Here is an 18,847-nt window from a genome sequence, read left to right as displayed (position 1 = left end):
ATGGGTGGATCGGCTCTTTGAGCCGATTCACGGGATAACTTGAGAGCCGATCGAGGCTCGTATTTAATGTTTACGTGTATGCCATGCAGGAAACTAAGCGAGGCATCATCCACACCTTCTGACCAGGTATAGGTCGGGTGGCACGCCCTTGCGATAGCATCGGACGTGTGACCGGGAGGCTTTGCGGGCCGTCGCTGCGAGGGGCCCAGGGCCAGCCGCAGCCCTAGTTGTTCCGGCTCTCTTGTGTTGCCCGTCTCTGCCCGCCGGGGGGTTTCGACGTCAACACATTCGGCACGCCCGGTGGGACAACCTTCGACATCCACCACATCGCCATCTACATCCGAGATGGCGGAAGGCACTCCGGTCAAGTACGAGGATGCTGCTGATGAGCTCAAGAAGAAACATGACGAGATCAAGGCAACCCTCGAAGCCGAACTCATCGGCTCTTTCCACCGAACCCGCTCCCATGGCGTCGGGTGGAAGGGTTTCACACCTGAAGGCGCACTCGATGGAGTGGACACTGTCCGCCCCGTCGAGAAGAACGCACCGGGTCGGCTGCGGCGGGAAATCAACTACATGGTGGCTCATTCGGCTGCACCGCCACTGCGAGAGCCTGGTGAACACTTTGGAGCGTGTCGCTCTGCGCGTGGTCCGAGGAAATCATGAGCCACCGGTATTCTCCGTCGGGACCAGCTGCGGGGACTTTCAAAGGAGAGATGCCACTCCGGCCCCAGCCGTTCGCATGGGCAGCACCGGAACTGCCGAACTCATCGGCATACGTCGTCTACAAGATTGGTGGTGATCCTAGTGACTACCAATTCCTACCGAGGCACCCAAGGAGATCCCGCACGGATACGCGTGCGCATACGTACCGAGCTGCAACACACAGGCACTCTCGAACCGGGCTGCAACAGCGGGGGCCTGCGGAGCCGGCGGGAGAGACGTCGGGAGCCGATCTGAGAAGCAAACGTGGCTAGCTAAGTACGCCACTCCGACAAACCTCCGAGCCCAGCTCCTGCGGTTGGCTTAGAACCAGGAAAAGCAAGCATGGCTGGTTAAGTATGCCACCCCGGCGAATCTTCGGGGTTCGACACCTTCGGCCATCACGGCGGATCAGATTTGTGCAATCTGAAAGATCGAGTTCGGCATGATGCCGAAAAGGAAGACGTTCGGCTACACCAAGCCGTACCCCAACGACTACGAACTGATCCCGCTACCACCCAAATATCGGCTCCCGGACTTCACAAAGTTTAGTGGATCGAGATGGTTCCAGCTCCATCGAGCATGTGAGCCGATATTTGGCACAGGCTGGGCACGATCTCGGCATCGAGACGAGTTGCGTGTGAGGTTCTTCGCACGGTCCCTCACGGGATCGGCTTTCGGGTGGTACACATCGCTGCCACCGAACTCCATCCGGACTTGGAAGCGGTTGGAAGAGCGGTTCCATGAGCGGTATCACTCGGAGGCTTCGATGTTGGTATTGCCGATCTAGCACAAGTACGACGAGAGCGCGGGGAGACGAGTGTCGAGAATACGTCCGGCGCTTCGAGGACCATTAGGAACCGATGCTTTTCGGCTCATGTAAGTGAAAAAGAAGCGATCGAGTTGGCGGTGGTGGGTCTCTCATCATCGATTAAGGACGTGGCCTCCCAAGCGAGACTACCCTTCATTGGCGCACATGGTGCGAGAGGCTATCGGCATATGAGCGGCGCCACCCGGATGTTTACCGGGACAAATTCAAGCGTGCGGTGACCCTGGTTGAGGCGGAGACGAGGATGAAGGTGCTGCGGGAGATCGAGAGGTAGCGGTGGCTGAATGGACTCGAGCGACGAGGCCCCGTGACCTGCAAATGGGTGAAGCCACAAGGCCCTCCAAAAGGGTTCGACTTCGACGTGACCAAGGCGGAGCGGATTTTGATCTCTTACTCACGGAGAAGCATATAAAGGTACCCGAAGGCCACAAGATCCCCACGGTGCAAGAGCTGAACGGAAAGCCATGCGCAAGTGGCATAACACGTTCACCCACACCACCAACGGCTGCAGGGTGTGGCGGCGGCAGATCCAAATGGCGATAGAAAACGGACGGTTGATTTTCAACCAATACGCCATGAAGGTCGACACACACCCCTTCCCGCCGTAAACATGGTGGAGTATACTTACCATGGAGGGTGCCGGCCGGATTTCTCGTGCAATATCAACATGGTAGGACCTGGACACCACTGCGGTAAGGACGGAGATGAGGGCAGCTGCTCTCATAGCAAAGATACGAGAGGAAGCCGCTCCACGCGATCGGCTCCGCCAAGACGGCAAGCGCTACGTCACGAGAGGGAGAGGTGAAAAACATAAGGTATCAACGACCTCTCTCGATCACCTCCTCAACAAGTATGTGAGTCGGTATGACCAACGCCGGCGATACAACGACGATGATGAAGAAGATCGTCGGCTAGGGACGACGGGAGACGTCGTCGGCATGATCGTGATGAGGAGGAGCACGTGCGCCGTGCCAAGGAAAAGTTGGGGGAGCGAGTCGACGAGGATAGGCCTGGGGCTGTCCCTTCTTCGGACAACTTGCTGGGATTCGGGAATGAGCCGGTTGCCCACAATCGGCAATTGCCCGAGAATGCAACCGAGAAGAAGAAGGAGGCAGCCAACGTGTCCGTGTTCAAGCGCCTAGGGCCTCTCCCGCCACAAAGCAAACGCGGCTGAGTCCCCTCGGTTGAAAGATCTCGAAGATTCGAGAAGACGAGGGAGAAGAAGAAGACGGTACCACCGGCCAAGGTGGTGCCACGATGGACTCAGCCGTTCCCGAAGCGCGAGGGTTCGGCGATTGCGCGGCCTGGAGGAAGCCGAAAGGTTATACTTGCATACATTGAGGAAGGCAAGGCCTGATGCGGCTGCGAAGGTTCAGCGAACCCTGGATGAAGAGGGTCGTCCACGGAAAATGGAGTGGCGCCCCAAGCAAAGGAAAGCCGATGATGAAACATCGGTGGCACAAAGCATGGTGCTCGTTCTTCCGACGAAGCTTAGTGCTCCACGATTACACGATGCACTCAAGGTGGACGGCGGCAAGCGCACCAACATGATAAAGTCGAGAGATTGGGCTGGTTTTATCTACCGGCCTGAACGAGTAGCAAGAGCACGTCAATGAGCAAACGTGGCGAGGCTGATCCTTGTGATCGGCCCCAAAAATTTATGAAGGGACGTTACAAAACCTTCATTGAGCAAGCAACGTGGAGGCCGATTCCAGTGATCGGCCAAAATTGTCCTCACCATCCATTCTGCCTGGGTTCAACATGTAATCCAACGAGGCCGATACCATCAATTCTCTTGACAGAATCGGCTCGGGGGGGCACCCAGGTGGATAAAACACGAGGATATGCAGTAGAAGTGTCTCATCCTTTGGTGATGGGTATTGAAGTATGGGGGCCGATGCATAAGTCGGCCGTAAAAATTCAAAAAATTCGAAAATTTTTGAGCACAGCCGATGCAGCAGACATCGACTTAAGGATATAAAAGCCGATGCATGGCCATTGACTCAAGAGGTATAAGCTGTCGAGAGGATCAATGGAGCGGAAGTGGACCACGAGAGAGCTATGATGGGAGAACTCCTCAATGGAGTGGTTCAATGGTTCAATGGCTCGGATCCTCTCTTCAAGAACAATGCCGAGAGCAGCGTGGATGCGCAGATCAGGCCAAGGGTGGGTTGCCTCAGATCCACCGAAGGAAAGGAGCCGATCTAATCAACAAGGCGCAAGGAGTAGACTGAAGAAGCTCGGGGGGCAGCTCACCCTGAAGGTTCTCTGCTCTGGGGAGCCGATTTTGTTGGAATCGGCTGGCTCTGCATTGTGACGTGAGGTCAATGGCGACATGATTGGCTATTTCGCTACCTTTCTCGCCTTGACTAAGGCTCGGAGGGCCACTAACTTGGGAGGTGCTCTATTTTTGAGAGCCGATTGGAGTTGCATTGGCTGACCTTTGCATCATGATCTTCTCGGGGAGGAGGCTGGGAAGGAAAAGCCGTCGTCTTGTACGAGGTTTGGACCGTCTTGGTCTTTGCAAGAAAAGGAAGGAGACTGGTTTCTCAAATTGGCCGATGAACGAGTCATCGGCTGTGGGACTGCAAAATACCACGGTCAAGAAAAAAATAATAATCCGATTCGTTGCTATCGGTCTTGGTGTGGCAAGCGGAAGGATGGAAATTGGATTAATGGAAGGAGAAATTGAAAGAACAATTCTCATTAATTCAAAGGAGCGGCTTTACAAGAAGAGCCGATGGCTCTCAAAAGAGGGATCTGGTGCCTAGTGCACTGCTACTGCTAGTCCTACTCTACTAGTCGTCGCTGTCCTCATCATCGCCGTCGTCGATGTCGTCGGCGCTGCTCCCGAGAAGCTCCTCGCCGGCTGCTGCCCCGGCCGTCGGCTGGAGCTTCCTCCTCCTCCTCGTCATCATCATCATCCTCGCTATCCGCCCGAGCTGCGGAAGCGCTTCGTTGGAGGATACCCGGCGGAGGAGGAGGAATCATCTTCCTCCTCCTCATCTTCTCCTTCCTCGTCGTCATCGTCGTCCTCGCTGTCCGCCCACATGCGGGAGCGCTTCTTCGACGGAAGCTCGGCGGAGGGAGGCCTTGGTCCTCTCCGCTTCTCCTTCTTTCTTCTCCTTGTCGGAGGAGATGGGGTTCGCCCCGGAGCGGGGATCGTCCTCTTCCTTGTTCTTCGGCGACGATTGGAGAGAGAGGCACGAAGCGGAGGAGGAAGAGGAAGACATGGCTGCGGGGAAGAGGGTTTTTGGTGTTGGTGAACGAGAGCAGAGCAAGGGGATGGAGTGGTGAACCGTTTGGCACGAGATAAATAAAGAGAGTGTAGTGGAGATTTAATGCCATGACGGTTCTCGAGGACGTGATGCCGAAATTGTCAATTCGTACGAGAGAAGCCCGGGAGGCGAGGCGTAATGATGGAAGATTCTGCGGCGGTTACTGCTCTGCCACGACATGACCCGACGAAAGAAGAGCATAATGATTTTGGAAATGTCATTTCCAAAACCAGGGGAGCATGTGTTATCACCAGAATTTGACCGAGTCGAGAGGTGGGCCGCGATCAAGATGGACTTGAAGAATATATATAGAAAGAAATACATGAATCGGCCTTACATGCAAAGTTTGGGCTAAGTTGCCCTTGTATACGTAACATATTAGATTACGTATCTTGGATTAGAAGTTAGAGTTTTACCCGTGCACGGTTAGGTGCACACCCACATTAGAAAGTCCCTTGGACTATAAATATGTATCTAGGGTTTATGGAATAAACAACAACCAACGTTCAACACAAACAAATCTCGGCGCATCGCCAACTCCTTCGTCTCGAGGGTTTCTCCGGTAAGCACCATGCTGCCTAGATCGCATCTTGCGATCTAGGCAGCACAAGCTATCACGTTGTTCATGCGTTGCTCGTCTTTGAAGCCTTTTTGATGGCGAGCAACGTAGTTATCTTAGATGTGTTAGGGTTAGCATTGTTCTTCGTATCATATGCTTTCGTTAGTGCAACCCTTGCACATCTAGCCGCCCTTACACCTATCTTAGGTGTAGGGGCGGCACCCGCTTGATCATTAGTTTAGTAGATTCGATCCGTTACGGTTGCTCCTTGATTCATCAAGGATTAGTTTAATATCCGCAATAGTTAGGCCTTACAAAGGGTTGGAGGATCCAGCGGCGTGTAGGGTGACGTTTGCTAGCCCTAGAAAGGATGTTCCGAGGATCAACCTCGTGTTGGTTTTTAGGCCCTGTCTAGGATCGGCTTACGGTCACCGTGCGCGAGCGCGAGGCCCAATCGTGAGTAGGATGATCCGATTATGCGGTGAAAACCCTAAATCGTCGTAGATCTTATTAGCTTTATCTTGATCAAGCGGGACCACCATATATTCGGACACCTTGTACGAATCATGGGTGGATCGGCTCTTTGAGCCGATTCACGGGATAACCCGAGAGCCGATCGAGGCTCGTATTTAATGTTTACGTGTATGCCATGCAGGAAACTAAGCGAGGCATCATCCAACACCTTCACGACCAGGTATAGGTCAGGTGGCATGCCCTTGCGACAGCATCGGGCGTGTGACCAGAAGGCTTTGCGGGCCGTCGCTCTGAGGGACTGGGGCCAGCCGCAGCCCTAGTTGTTCCCGGCTCTACGGTGTTGCCAGTCGTTGCTCGACGGTGGGTTTCTGACCGCAACAGCCACGGGCATCCGCGGTGCGCGGCTAGACAGCCCGGAGGAGCCCTCGCCTTTGTTGGCGAAGCGCGCGAGCTTCCCTGGGGGCGCGAGCCCCCAGTTCGTCCATCGGCGAGCGCTCCTCTTGCGCGCGCCCTCGCTCCTCTTCCACTTGCGCCGCTCCGCCTCGGTGCGGAAGACAGGCGGACGCGGCGGCGAGTCGCCGCCGCCCAATCCCGCGGCACGGCCGTCGGAACCTCCACGGGAGGCCATCGCGTGGCGGCGGGCTACGGATCGGTGGCTGGTTGCGCGTGGATTGCTGGTTGGAGCTGGCGACGACAGAGGGAGAGGAACCGCGGAGGGGAGTAGGTTTTGCGAACCGAACTCCCCTCTGCGAACCCTTTTAATACGGGGCGTCCGCTCGATTTCTCGGGCCCCTGAACTTCGTTTACGGGCCGACCCATGTATTCGGGCTCTGTTCTGCGTGCGATTCGGCCCGAACCCGCAAATACGCTGAAAAAGTTCAGTTCCGACGGGATTTACGGGCTCTGTTAGAGATGCTCTTACTCCCAGATCACCATATTCTTTTCTTCTCTAAAAAAATTCTACTCCGTAGTTTAAACCCTGAACTTGGTTCGGCCAAATGAACTTTCTCTTTAAACCTTGGACTATTGCATCTCGGTCTAAATTAAACTCGATCTTTCTCGTTTTGTACCCGACCCGATGAACTATGAATTCCCATCTCTATAGAGGCCACCCAAAATGGCGACCCAAACGATTCGATTTTGTTCGTTTTGTCACGTCGCGGATAGAAATGGACCGATGTCTGACCTGACAGGCTAGTGCCCATAGCGGCGTGACCCATTTGGTCCGTTTTGACCATTTTGGGATGGTCCGGGGTGGTCAAGCGGAGGACGTGCTGGCCACTAGCGGGAGGATGCGGGAAGACGTCTGCGCTGTCCGGCCCGACGCATCGTGACCCAAATTTAGTGAATAGACGGGCCGGTCCATCCGAGTCGGTCCATTTAGGTCACGCCGCTGGAGCGTGCGCGGCCTGTCCGCTAGTCCGCGTGGACCGTTTCAGACTACCCAGGAAAGTATGAGTCTTCCCGCTGAAGATGCCCTAAATTCAACCATGCAGCTGTTTGATGCACGGAGGAAAAGGTAATCCCGTTGCGTCACTCACCGGACGAGCCAATATGTTGATGCATGTAAAATGCATACATAAACTTTGTCCTTTATCATATTGAATTCCCACATATTTGCAACATATATGATGATAATAGCATGATTTAAATTGATTTATGGGGATTTACCAATAATCTCCTTTATTTGTTTTGCAACTCTGCAGAACAGAAAAATCCTGCTTTGTGTATTTTTCACTTCCAGAGACCTATACGAAGTTAAATTGACCTGGTTTTTTGGAGCGTCACTTTTTCATCGGGAGAAGCACTCTCACCCTGGAACCACACCTGGAGAGGCCTGAGGCCTGAAAGAGTATGGGTGGCCCGCCAACAAGGTAGGTGATACGTCTCCGACGTATCGATAATTTCTTATGTTCTATGCCATATTATTGATGATACCTACATGTTTTATGCACACTTTATGTCATATTCGTGCATTTTCTGGAACTAACCTATTAACAAGATGCCGAAGTGCCAGTTCTGTCGTTTCTGCTGTTTTTGGTTTCGGAAATCCTAGTAACGAAATATTCTCGGAATTGGACGAAATCAAGTCCCGGGGTCCTATTTTGCCACGAACCTTCCGGAAGACCGAAGAGCATACGAAGTGGGGCCACGAGGTGGCGACACCACATGGCGGCGCGGCCAGGGGGGCCCGCGCCGCCTCGTGGTGTGGGCCCCTCGTTGGCCCCCGACTCTGCCCTTCCGCCTACTTAAAGCCTCCGTCGCGAAAACCCCGAGGCGAAAAACCACGATACGGAAAACCTTCCGAGACGCCGCCGCCGCCGATCCCATCTCGGGGATTCCGGAGATCTCCTCCGGCACCCTGCCGGAGAGGGGATTCATCTCCCGGAGGACTCTACACCGCCATGGTCGCCTCCGGAGTGATGAGTGAGTAGTTCACCCCCGGACTATGGGTCCATAGCAGTAGCTAGATGGTTGTCTTCTCCTCATTGTGCTTCATTGTTGGATCTTGTGAGCTGCCTAACATGATCAAGATCATCTATCCGTAATACTCTATGTTGTGTTTGTCGGGATCCGATGGATAGAGAATACCATGTTATGTTAATTATCAAGTTATTACATATGTGTTGTTTATGATCTTGCATGCTCTCCGTTACTAGTAGAGGCTCGGCCAAGTTTTTGCTTTTAACTCCAAGAGGGAGTATTTATGCTCGATAGTGGGTTCATGCTCGCATTGACACCTGGGACGATGTGACGAAAGTTCTAAGGTTGTGTTGTGCTGTTGCCACTAGGGATAAAACATTGGCGCTATGTCCGAGGATGTAGTTGTTGATTACATTACGCACCATACTTAATGCAATTGTCCGTTGCTTTGCAACTTAATACCGGAAGGGGTTCGGACGATAACTCTGAAGGTGGACTTTTTAGGCATAGATGCAGATTGGATGGCGGTCTATGTACTTTGTCGTAATGCCCAATTAAATCTCACTATACTTATCATGACATGTATGTGCATTGTTATGCCCTCTCTATTTGTCAATTGCCCGACCTGTAATTTGTTCACCCAACATGCTTTTATCTTATGGGAGAGACACCTCTAGTGAACTCGTGGACCCCGGTCCATTCTTTAATACTGAAATACAAATCTGCTGCAATACTTGTTTTACTGTTTTCTCTGCAAACAATCATCTTCCACACAATACGGTTAATCCTTTGTTACAGCAAGCCGGTGAGATTGACAACCTCACTGTTTCGTTGGGACAAAGTACTTTGGTTGTGTTGTGCAGGTTCCACGTTAGCGCCGGAATCCCTGGTGTTGCGCCGCACTACATCCCGCCGCCGTCAACCTTCAACGTGCTTCTTGGCTCCTCCTGGTTCGATAAACCTTGGTTTCTTTCGAGGGAAAACTTGCTGCCGTGCGCATCATACCTTCCTCTTGGGGTTGCCCAACGAACGTGTGAAATACACGCCATCAAGCACATTTTCCGGCGCCGTTGCCGGGGAGATCAAGACACGCCGCAAGGGGAGTCTCCACTTCTCAATCTCTTTACTTTGTTTTTGTCTTGCTTTATTTCATTTACTACTTTGTTTGCTGCACTTATATCAAAACACAAAAAAATTAGTTGCTAGCTTTACTTTATTTACTGTCTTGTTTGCTATATTAAAAACACAAAAAAAATAGTTTACTTGCATTTACTTTATCTAGTTTGCTTTATTTACTACTGCTAAAATGGCCAACCCCGAAAATACTAAGTTGTGTGACTTCACTAGCACAAATAATAATGATTTCTTATGCACACCTATTGCTCCACCTGCTACTACAGCAGAATTCTTTGAAATTAAACCTGCTTTACTTAATCTTGTTATGAGAGAGCAATTTTCTGGTGTTAGTTCTGATGATGCTGTTGCCCATCTCAATAATTTTGTTGAACTATGTGAAATGCAAAAGTATAAAGATGTAGATGGTGATATTATTAAATTGAAATTGTTTCCTTTCTCATTAAGAGGAAGAGCTAAAGATTGGTTGCTATCTCTGCCTAAGAATAGTATTGATTCCTGGACTAAATGCAAGGATGCTTTTATTGGTAGATATTATCCCCCTGCTAAAATTATATCTTTGAGGAGTAGCATAATGAATTTTAAACAATTGGATAATGAACATGTTGCTCAAGCTTGGGAAAGAATGAAATCTTTGGTTAAAAATTGCCCAACCCATGGACTGACTACTTGGATGATCATCCAAACCTTCTATGCAGGACTAAATTTTTCTTCGCGGAATTTATTGGATTCAGGTGCTGGAGGTACCTTTATGTCCATCACTCTTGGTGAAGCAACAAAGCTTCTTGATAATATGATGGTTAATTACTCTGAATGGCACACGGAAAGAGCTCCACAAGGTAAGAAGGTAAATTCGTTGAAGAATCCTCTTCCTTGAATGATAAGGTTGATACTATTATGTCTATGCTTGCGAATGATAGGACTAATGTTGATCCTAATAATGTTCCATTAGCTTCATTGGTTGCCCAAGAAGAACATGTTGATGTAAACTTCATTAAAAATAATAATTTCAACAACAATGCTTATCGGAACAATTCTAGTAATAACTATAGGCCATATCCTTATAATAATGGTAACGGTTATGCTAATTCTTATGGGAATTCTTACAACAATAATAGGAATACACCCCTGGACTTGAAGCTATGCTTAAAGAATTTATTAGTACACAAACTGCCTTTAACAAATCTGTTGAGGAAAAGCTCAATAAAATTGATATTCTCGTTTCTAGAGTTGATAGTCTTGCCTCTGATGTTGATCTTTTGAAATCGAAAGTTATGCCTAATAGGGATATTGAAAATAAAATTGTTACTACAGCAAATGCCATCCAAGTTAGAATTAATGAGAATATAAGATTAATGGCTGAACTGCGTGCTAGGTGGGATAGAGAAGAAAATGAAAAACTAGCTAAAGATAAAAATGTAGCTAAAGTTTGGACTATTACCACCACTAGCAATGCTAATGATTCACATGTTGCTACACCTCCTACTATCAATGGTAGAATAGTTGGTGTTGGCAATGCTTCTACTCCTAGTGCAAAGCGCGAAAAATTACCTGAAACTGCTAAAATCGCTAAACGCTTGTGATAAAGCTGCTGAAATTTTTTCCAACCTTGGGGATGATAATCCCATTGCTTTAGATTGTAATGATTTAGATTTTGATGATTGCCACATCTCTGAAGTTATAAAGTTCTTACAAAAACTTGCTAAAAGTCCTAATGCTAGTGCTATAAATTTGGCTTTCACAAAACATATTACAAATGCTCTCATAAAAGCTAGAGAAGAGAAACTAAAACTTGAAACGTCTATTCGTAGAAAGCTAGAAGATGGTTGGGAGCCCATCATTAAAATGAGGGTCAAAGATTTTGATTGTAATGCTTTATGTGATCTTGGTGCAAGTATTTCTGTTATGCCTAAGAAAGTCTATGATATATGCTTGACTTGCCACCATTGAAAAATTGTTATTTGGATGTTAATCTCGCTGATAATGCTAAAAAGAAACCTTTGGGGAGAATTGATAATGTTCATATTATGGTTAACAATAACCTTGTCCCCGTTGATTTTGTTATCTTGGATATTGAATGCAATGCATCTTGCCCCATTATATTGGGAAGACCTTTTCTTCGAACCGTTGGTGCTACTATTGATATGAAGGAAGGTAATATTAAATATCAATTTCCTCTCAAGAAAGGTATGGGACACTTCCCTAGAAAGAGAATGAAGTTACCTTATGATTCTATTATTAGAACAAATTATGATGTTGATGCTTCGTCTCTTGATGTTACTTGAGATACACTTTTCGCGCCTAGCTGAAAGGCGTTAAAGAAAAGCGCTTATGGGAGACAACCCATGTTTTTACTACAGTATTTTTGTTTTATATTTGAGTCTTGGAAGTTGTTTACTACTGTAGCAACCTCTCCTTATCTTAGTTTTATGTTTTGTTGTGCCAAGTAAAGTCTTTGATAGTAAAGTAAGTACTAGATTTGGATTACTCGCGCAGTTCCGGATTTCTTTCTTTGTCACGAATCTGGGTCTATCTCCCCGTAGGTAGCTCGAGAAAATTAAGCCAATTTACGTGCGTGATCCTCGGATATGTACGCAACTTTCATTCAATTTGGGAATTTTCGTTTGAGCAAGTATGGTGGCCTAATAAAATCCATCTTTACGGATCGTTCTGTTTTGACAGATTCTGTCTTTTATTTCGCATTGCCTCTTTTGCTATGTTGGATGAATTTCTTTGATCCATTAATGTCCAAGTAGCTTTATGCAATGTCCGGAAGTGTTAAGAATGATTGTGTCACCTCCGAACATGTGAATTTTTATTATGCACTAACCCTCTAATGAGTTGTTTCGAGTTTGGTGTGGAGGAAGTTTTCAAGGATCAAGAGAGAGTATGATGCAATATGATCAAGGAGAGTGAAAGATCTAAGCTTGGGGATGCCCCGGTGGTTCACCCTCGCATATTCTAAGAAGACTCAAGCGTCTAAGCTTGGGGATGCCCAAGGCATCCCCTTCTTCATCGACAACATTATCAGGTTCCTCCCCTGAAACTATATTTTTATTCCGTCACATCTTATGTACTTTGCTTGGAGCGTCGGTTTGTTTTTTGTTTTTGTTTTGTTTGAATAAAATGGATCCTAGCATTCACTTTATGGGAGAGATACACGCTCCGCTGTAGCATATGGACAAGTATGTCCTTAGGCTCTACTCATAGTATTCATGGCGAAGTTTCTTCTTCGTTAAATTGTTATATGGTTGGAATTGGAAAATGCTACATGTAGTAACTCTAAAATGTCTTGGATAATTTGATACTTGGCAATTGTTGTGCTCATGTTTAAGCTCTTGCATCATATACTTTGCACCCATTAATGAAGAAATACTTAGAGCTTGCTAATTTGGTTTGCATATTTGGTTTCTCTAGAGTCTAGATAACATCTAGTATTGAGTTTTGAACAACAAGGAAGACGGTGTAGAGTCTTATAATGTTTACAATATGTCTTTTATGTGAGTTTTGCTGCACCGTTCATCCTTGTGTTTGTTTCAAATAACCTTGCTAGCCTAAACCTTGTATCGAGAGGGAATACTTCTCATGCATCCAAATACTTGAGCCAACCACTATGCCATTTGTGTCCACCATACCTACCTACTACATGGTATTTCTCCGCCATTCCAAAGTAAATTGCTTGAGTGCTACCTTTAAAATTCCATCATTCACCTTTGCAATATATAGCTCATGGGACAAATAGCTTAAAAACTATTGTGGTATTGAATATGTACTTATGCATTTTATCTCTTATTAAGTTGCTTGTTGTGCGATAACCATGTTTCGGGGACGCCATCAACTATTCCTTGTTGAATATCATGTGAGTTGCTATGCATGTCCGTCTTGTCCGAAGTAAGAGAGATCTACCACCTTAATGGTTGGAGCATGCATATTGTTAGAGAAGAACATTGGGCCGCTAACTAAAGCCATGAATCATGGTGGAAGTTTCAGTTTTGGACATATATCCTCAATCTCATATGAGAATAATAATTGTTGCCACATGCTTATGCATTAAAGAGGAGTCCATTATCCGTTGTCCATGTTGTCCCGGTATGGATGTCTAAGTTGAGAATAATCAAAAGCGAGAAATCCAAAATGCGAGCTTTCTCCTTAGACCTTTGTACGAGCGGCATGGAGGTACCCCATTGTGACACTTGGTTAAAACATGTGCATTGCAAAGATCCGGTAGTCCAAGCTAATTAGGACAAGGTGCGGGCACTATTAGTATACTATGCATGAGGCTTGCAACTTGTAAGATATAACTTTCATAACTCATATGCTTTATTTCTACCGTTAACAAAATTGTTTCATGTTTTCAAAATAAAAGCTCTAGCACAAATATAGCAATCGATGCTTTCCTCTTTGAAGGACCATTCTCTTTACTTTTATGTTGAGTCAGTTCACCTATCTCTCTCCACCTCAAGAAGCAAACACTTGTGTGAACTGTGCATTGATTCCTACATACTTGCATATTGCACTTGTTATATTACTCTATGTTGACAATTATCCATGAGATATACATGTTACAAGTTGAAAGCAACCGCTAAAACTTAATCTTCCTTTGTGTTGCTTCAATACCTTTACTTTGATTTATTGCTTTATGAGTTAACTCTTATGCAAGACTTATTAATACTTGTCTTGAAGTACTATTCATGAAAAGTATTTGCTTTATGATTCACTTGTTTACTCATGTCATTACCATTGTTTTGATCGCTGCATCCACTACATATGTTTACAAATAGTATGATCAAGGTTATGATGGCATATCACTTCAGAAATTATCTTTGTTATCGTTTTACCTGCTCGGGACGAGCAGAACTAAGCTTGGGGATGCTCGATACGTCTCCGACGTATCGATAATTTCTTATGTTCTATGCCATATTATTGATGATACCTACATGTTTTATGCACACTTTATGTCATATTCGTGCATTTTCTGGAACTAACCTATTAACAAGATGCCGAAGTGCCGATTGTCTGTTTTCTCGCTGTTTTTGGTTTCAGAAATCCTAGTAACGAAATATTCTCGGAATTGGACGAAATCAAGTCCCAGGGTCCTATTTTGCCACGAACCTTCCAGAAGACCGAAGAGCATATGAAGTGGGGCCACGAGGTGACGACACCACATGGCGGCGCGGCCAAGGGGGGGCCCGCGCCGCCATGTGGTGTGGGCCCCTCGTTAGCCCCCCGACTCTGCCCTTCCGCCTACTTAAAGCCTCCGTCGCGAAAACCCTGAGGCGAAAAACCACGATACGGAAAACCTTCCAGAGACGCCGCCGCCGCCGATCCCATCTCGGGGGATTCTGGAGATCTCCTCCGGCCCCCTGCCGGAGAGGGGATTCATCTCCCGGAGGACTCTACACCGCCATGGTCGCCTCCGGAGTGATGAGTGAGTAGTTCACCCCCGGACTATGGGTCCATAGCAGTAGCTAGATGGTTGTCTTCTCCTCATTGTGCTTCATTGTTGGATCTTGTGAGCTGCCTAACATGATCAAGATCATCTATCCGTAATACTCTATGTTGTGTTTGTCGGGATCCGATGGATAGAGAATACCATGTTATGTTAATTATCAAGTTATTACATATGTGTTGTTTATGATCTTGCATGCTCTCCGTTACTAGTAGAGGCTCGGCCAAGTTTTTGCTTTTAACTCCAAAAGGGAGTATTTATGCTCGATAGTGGGTTCATGCCGACATTGACACTCAGGGACGAGTGATGTAAAGTTCTAAGGTTGTGTTGTGTTGTTGCCACTAGGGATAAAACATTGGCGCTATGTCCGAGGATGTAGTTGTTGATTACATTACGCACCATACTTAATGCAATTGTCTGTTGCTTTGCAACTTAATACTCGGAAGGGGTTCGGACGATAACTCCGAAGGTGGACTTTTTAGGCATAGATGCAGTTGGATGGCGGTCTATGTACTTTGTCGTAATGCCCAATTAAATCTCACTATACTTATCATGACATGTATGTGCATTGTTATGCCCTCTCTATTTGTCAATTGCCCGACTGTAATTTGTTCACCCAACATGCTTTTATCTTATGGGAGAGACACCTCTAGTGAACTGTGGACCCCGGTCCATTCTTTAATACTGAAATACAAATCTGCTCGCAATACTTGTTTTACTCGTTTTCTCTCGCAAACAATCATCTTCCACACAATACGGTTAATCCTTTGTTACAGCAAGCCGGTGAGATTGACAACCTCACTTGTTTCGTTGGGGCAAAGTACTTTGGTTGTGTTGTGCAGGTTCCACGTTAGCGCCGGAATCCCTGGTGTTGCGCCGCACTACATCCCGCCGCCATCAACCTTCAACGTGCTTCTTGGCTCCTCCTGGTTCGATAAACCTTGGCTTCTTTCTGAGGGAAAACTTGCTGATGTGCGCATCATACCTTCCTCTTGGGGTTGCCCAACGAACGTGTGAAATACACGCCATCAGTAGGGCACGCCACCGATCCTCTTTCAGTCGTCGATCGTTGAAACCGCGTGATCTTTCGCCCATCGACGTATTTTGACCTAAAAATCATAATATATGGCCCCGAAAAGTTCTCGGGAGGAGAGCGCCGCAGAAAGATAGAAACACGAAAACGGTGCCTGCAACGGAGAAGCTTAATGGGAAACTGCTTTTCCAAGTCTACTTTGAATTTTTTTTGCAGTTCAGTTAGGTGTCTTGTCTAAAATAGGAGTGATTTTTTCAGCTACCCAAAATTATGATGGCATGGTTGATACTCTATGTGAAGTAGTCATACAAGTATTTGCATAAGGAATTTGATTCGCCATGATTGTTCTTCTATCAGGTTGGCGTCTAGCAGATATGTAACACTTGCATGGCATGGCACCCCCATCATAGCCTCTGCACCTTGCATAAAAATTCTTTTTATCTGTCCACTAAGTCTTTGTTTCAAACTCATGTCTCACTGCATATGTCCTGAAGCACAACCTGAACTCATCCATGCTTGCAAACATTCTCTGTACATCAATAATAGGGTTTTCTTTGTCATGCAAATTTATCAACTCATCATCATGTGCATCACCAACATGATCTACACCATTTTACATCAACTCTAGATCTATGTCTTGATAGGAGGAAGGTTTGTTATCAACATCCGGTGCTTCATTCGTTTCCTTCTCCTTCTCCTCACCTCCCTCGTAGAAAGGAATGCTAAAAAGCTTGGCCATTTCAATGCCAGAGATTGGTGCAATCACCAAATCAGTACGTGCATTAATTCCAATTGTGTTCCAATCAACAGAAATAATCTTTTCAGCAGCATTATCCTGGGCTTCTGAATCTACGTAGCCTCCTGTGTCAACATGTCAATTCAGTCACTATGGGGATAACCTGCCCGCAGTGCAGCCCAATCGTGTTCCACTATTTGCAAAGCCATCTTAGAGGGAACATATACAACCCTAGAATCAACATATGAAATCAACAAGCTCTGCATGAAAGGTAGTCTGTTTGGTTGACCAACCGTCTTGCCGATCGATTGCATCAACCATATCTTCCCCATCCTCAATCCTAACATACTCTCAATTCCAATAATCGAATCTTGACATTGAAACCTCTTTTCAATTTTCTCAACCAAATTCTTCACTGCTTCTCTTTCATGCTCCGGCCCCTAAACAATACTCTCTCCAATTTTCTCAATCAAATCCTTCATTGCTTCTCTTTCATGCTCTGCATGATTTGCAGGTCAATATCTGCAAAATCAACCTCCCATATGACAATTGTGTCTCTCTCAATTACTTGCATGCTAGCTACCATCAACTAGTTTAGCCTTAGACGGAAATAATTTGACAGTAAATTTGAAGGTGCGGGCATCCCCATCTCCATTGTTTTTCAATGGCGGAGCAGTGTGAGAGGGCGAGCTAACGGAACGGGCGAGACTCAATTTGCAATGAAAAAAGGTTCAGAGATGCGGGAATTACCTCTCTCGCGGTTCCAAGCTCGCCCGGTTAAGCCTATCTGCACACCCCTCTACAATCTAGCATTCAAATCGGCGGACGGTGACACAATCAGATCTAAATCTACAAGGAGAGCGTAGGGATTAAGGTTTGATGACCATTTTATTGGATTAGTACCACTTGGCCATTTCCTTGCGACGGACGTTGCAGGGTGGCTATTTCAGCTAACAATGTCGTTGTCCTTCCAATTCCGCGGAGAAACGTCGCACAGGAGCTATTGACCCGAGATTTTTTCTTAGTTGAAGGAGAGAGAAATAAGAAAAAAGAATGTTGCCTTCTCTTAGCCAAGAAATGACCCCTTAGAAAACAAAGGAAAGACTATTTTTTGCGTTGTACCATCTACCTTCCCTTATAGTAGAAAAGAATTAATGTATTGCCATAAATTAATTAATTGTCATAAATTAGTTAATTATCATTAATTTATGGAGATCGCAACAAGAAATAATGCAATGTACGAATTTATATATAATGCTTTCTCTAGATGATGTGTAGAGCTAAAAGAAAGGACGCCTTCTCTACTATTGTTCATTCTTTAAGAAATCACTTTTCCTACTCTCCACAAACTTGCCCCCCACCCCTCAGACCAGTGCCAAATACAAAATGAGACATGATTTTTTTTTTAAAATATATTATATAATTAATAAAAACAAAACATAGTTTTGTTTATTGTATCTCTAAAAACAAAACATAGTTTTGTTTATTCATAATTTTTAAAATAATGAAGTGTCCTTTATAAAAAAACGAATTTCATATTCTATTAATAAACACCGCCATATTTTTGAAATAATCTTTCCGATGATATATTCATAGTTTATCTTTTTGAAGATATCATTCTCAAGTGCTAAAGTCCTTTTTTACAGGTCAAGTGCTATAGACCTAATTCATTGTGTTATTAGATTAATTCCCCCAACTTTAAGGAATTCAACATTTGAAAACTAATCTTTAACTAGTAATTAATTATAAATACAACAATTATAAAGTAATGATTTTCACAAGCATTTCACCAGCTAACAGCTTGGAGTCGCCAAAGAAAGAACTTTCATAAGTTCTCCAGTAATTTCAGCCCAACTGAATACGCATGAGAAAATTTGACAAGATTTGAATATCACCAATGCTACCAATTGACAGGAGAGTCACTAGCTAACAAATCAATTGGACAAGGAAATATATCCAGGCACCTGCTTTTCGTTCCCTCCTTCCATGGTTCTCTCCACTATCACGATCTTCGTCATGTCACGCTCGCACGAACCCTCCTCCGCCCTCTTCCGCATCTGGTCCTTCGCAAGAGCGGCATTCTAACGTGCTCTCTGCGCTAACAAGGCCACCTCTTTTCCGACGTATTAGCGAGCCTGATCCCTCGCCACTGCGTGCACCACCTCCGCCATTACTGCCGCCTCCCCCATCTCCTGTTCTCTTGGTCTGCCCGCTGACTGTTCGTGATGC

This window comes from Lolium rigidum, chromosome 3 (genome assembly GCF_022539505.1).
Source record: "Lolium rigidum isolate FL_2022 chromosome 3, APGP_CSIRO_Lrig_0.1, whole genome shotgun sequence".
Classification (NCBI taxonomy): Eukaryota; Viridiplantae; Streptophyta; class Magnoliopsida; order Poales; family Poaceae; genus Lolium; species Lolium rigidum.
Note: the sequence above shows the minus strand (reverse complement) of the source record.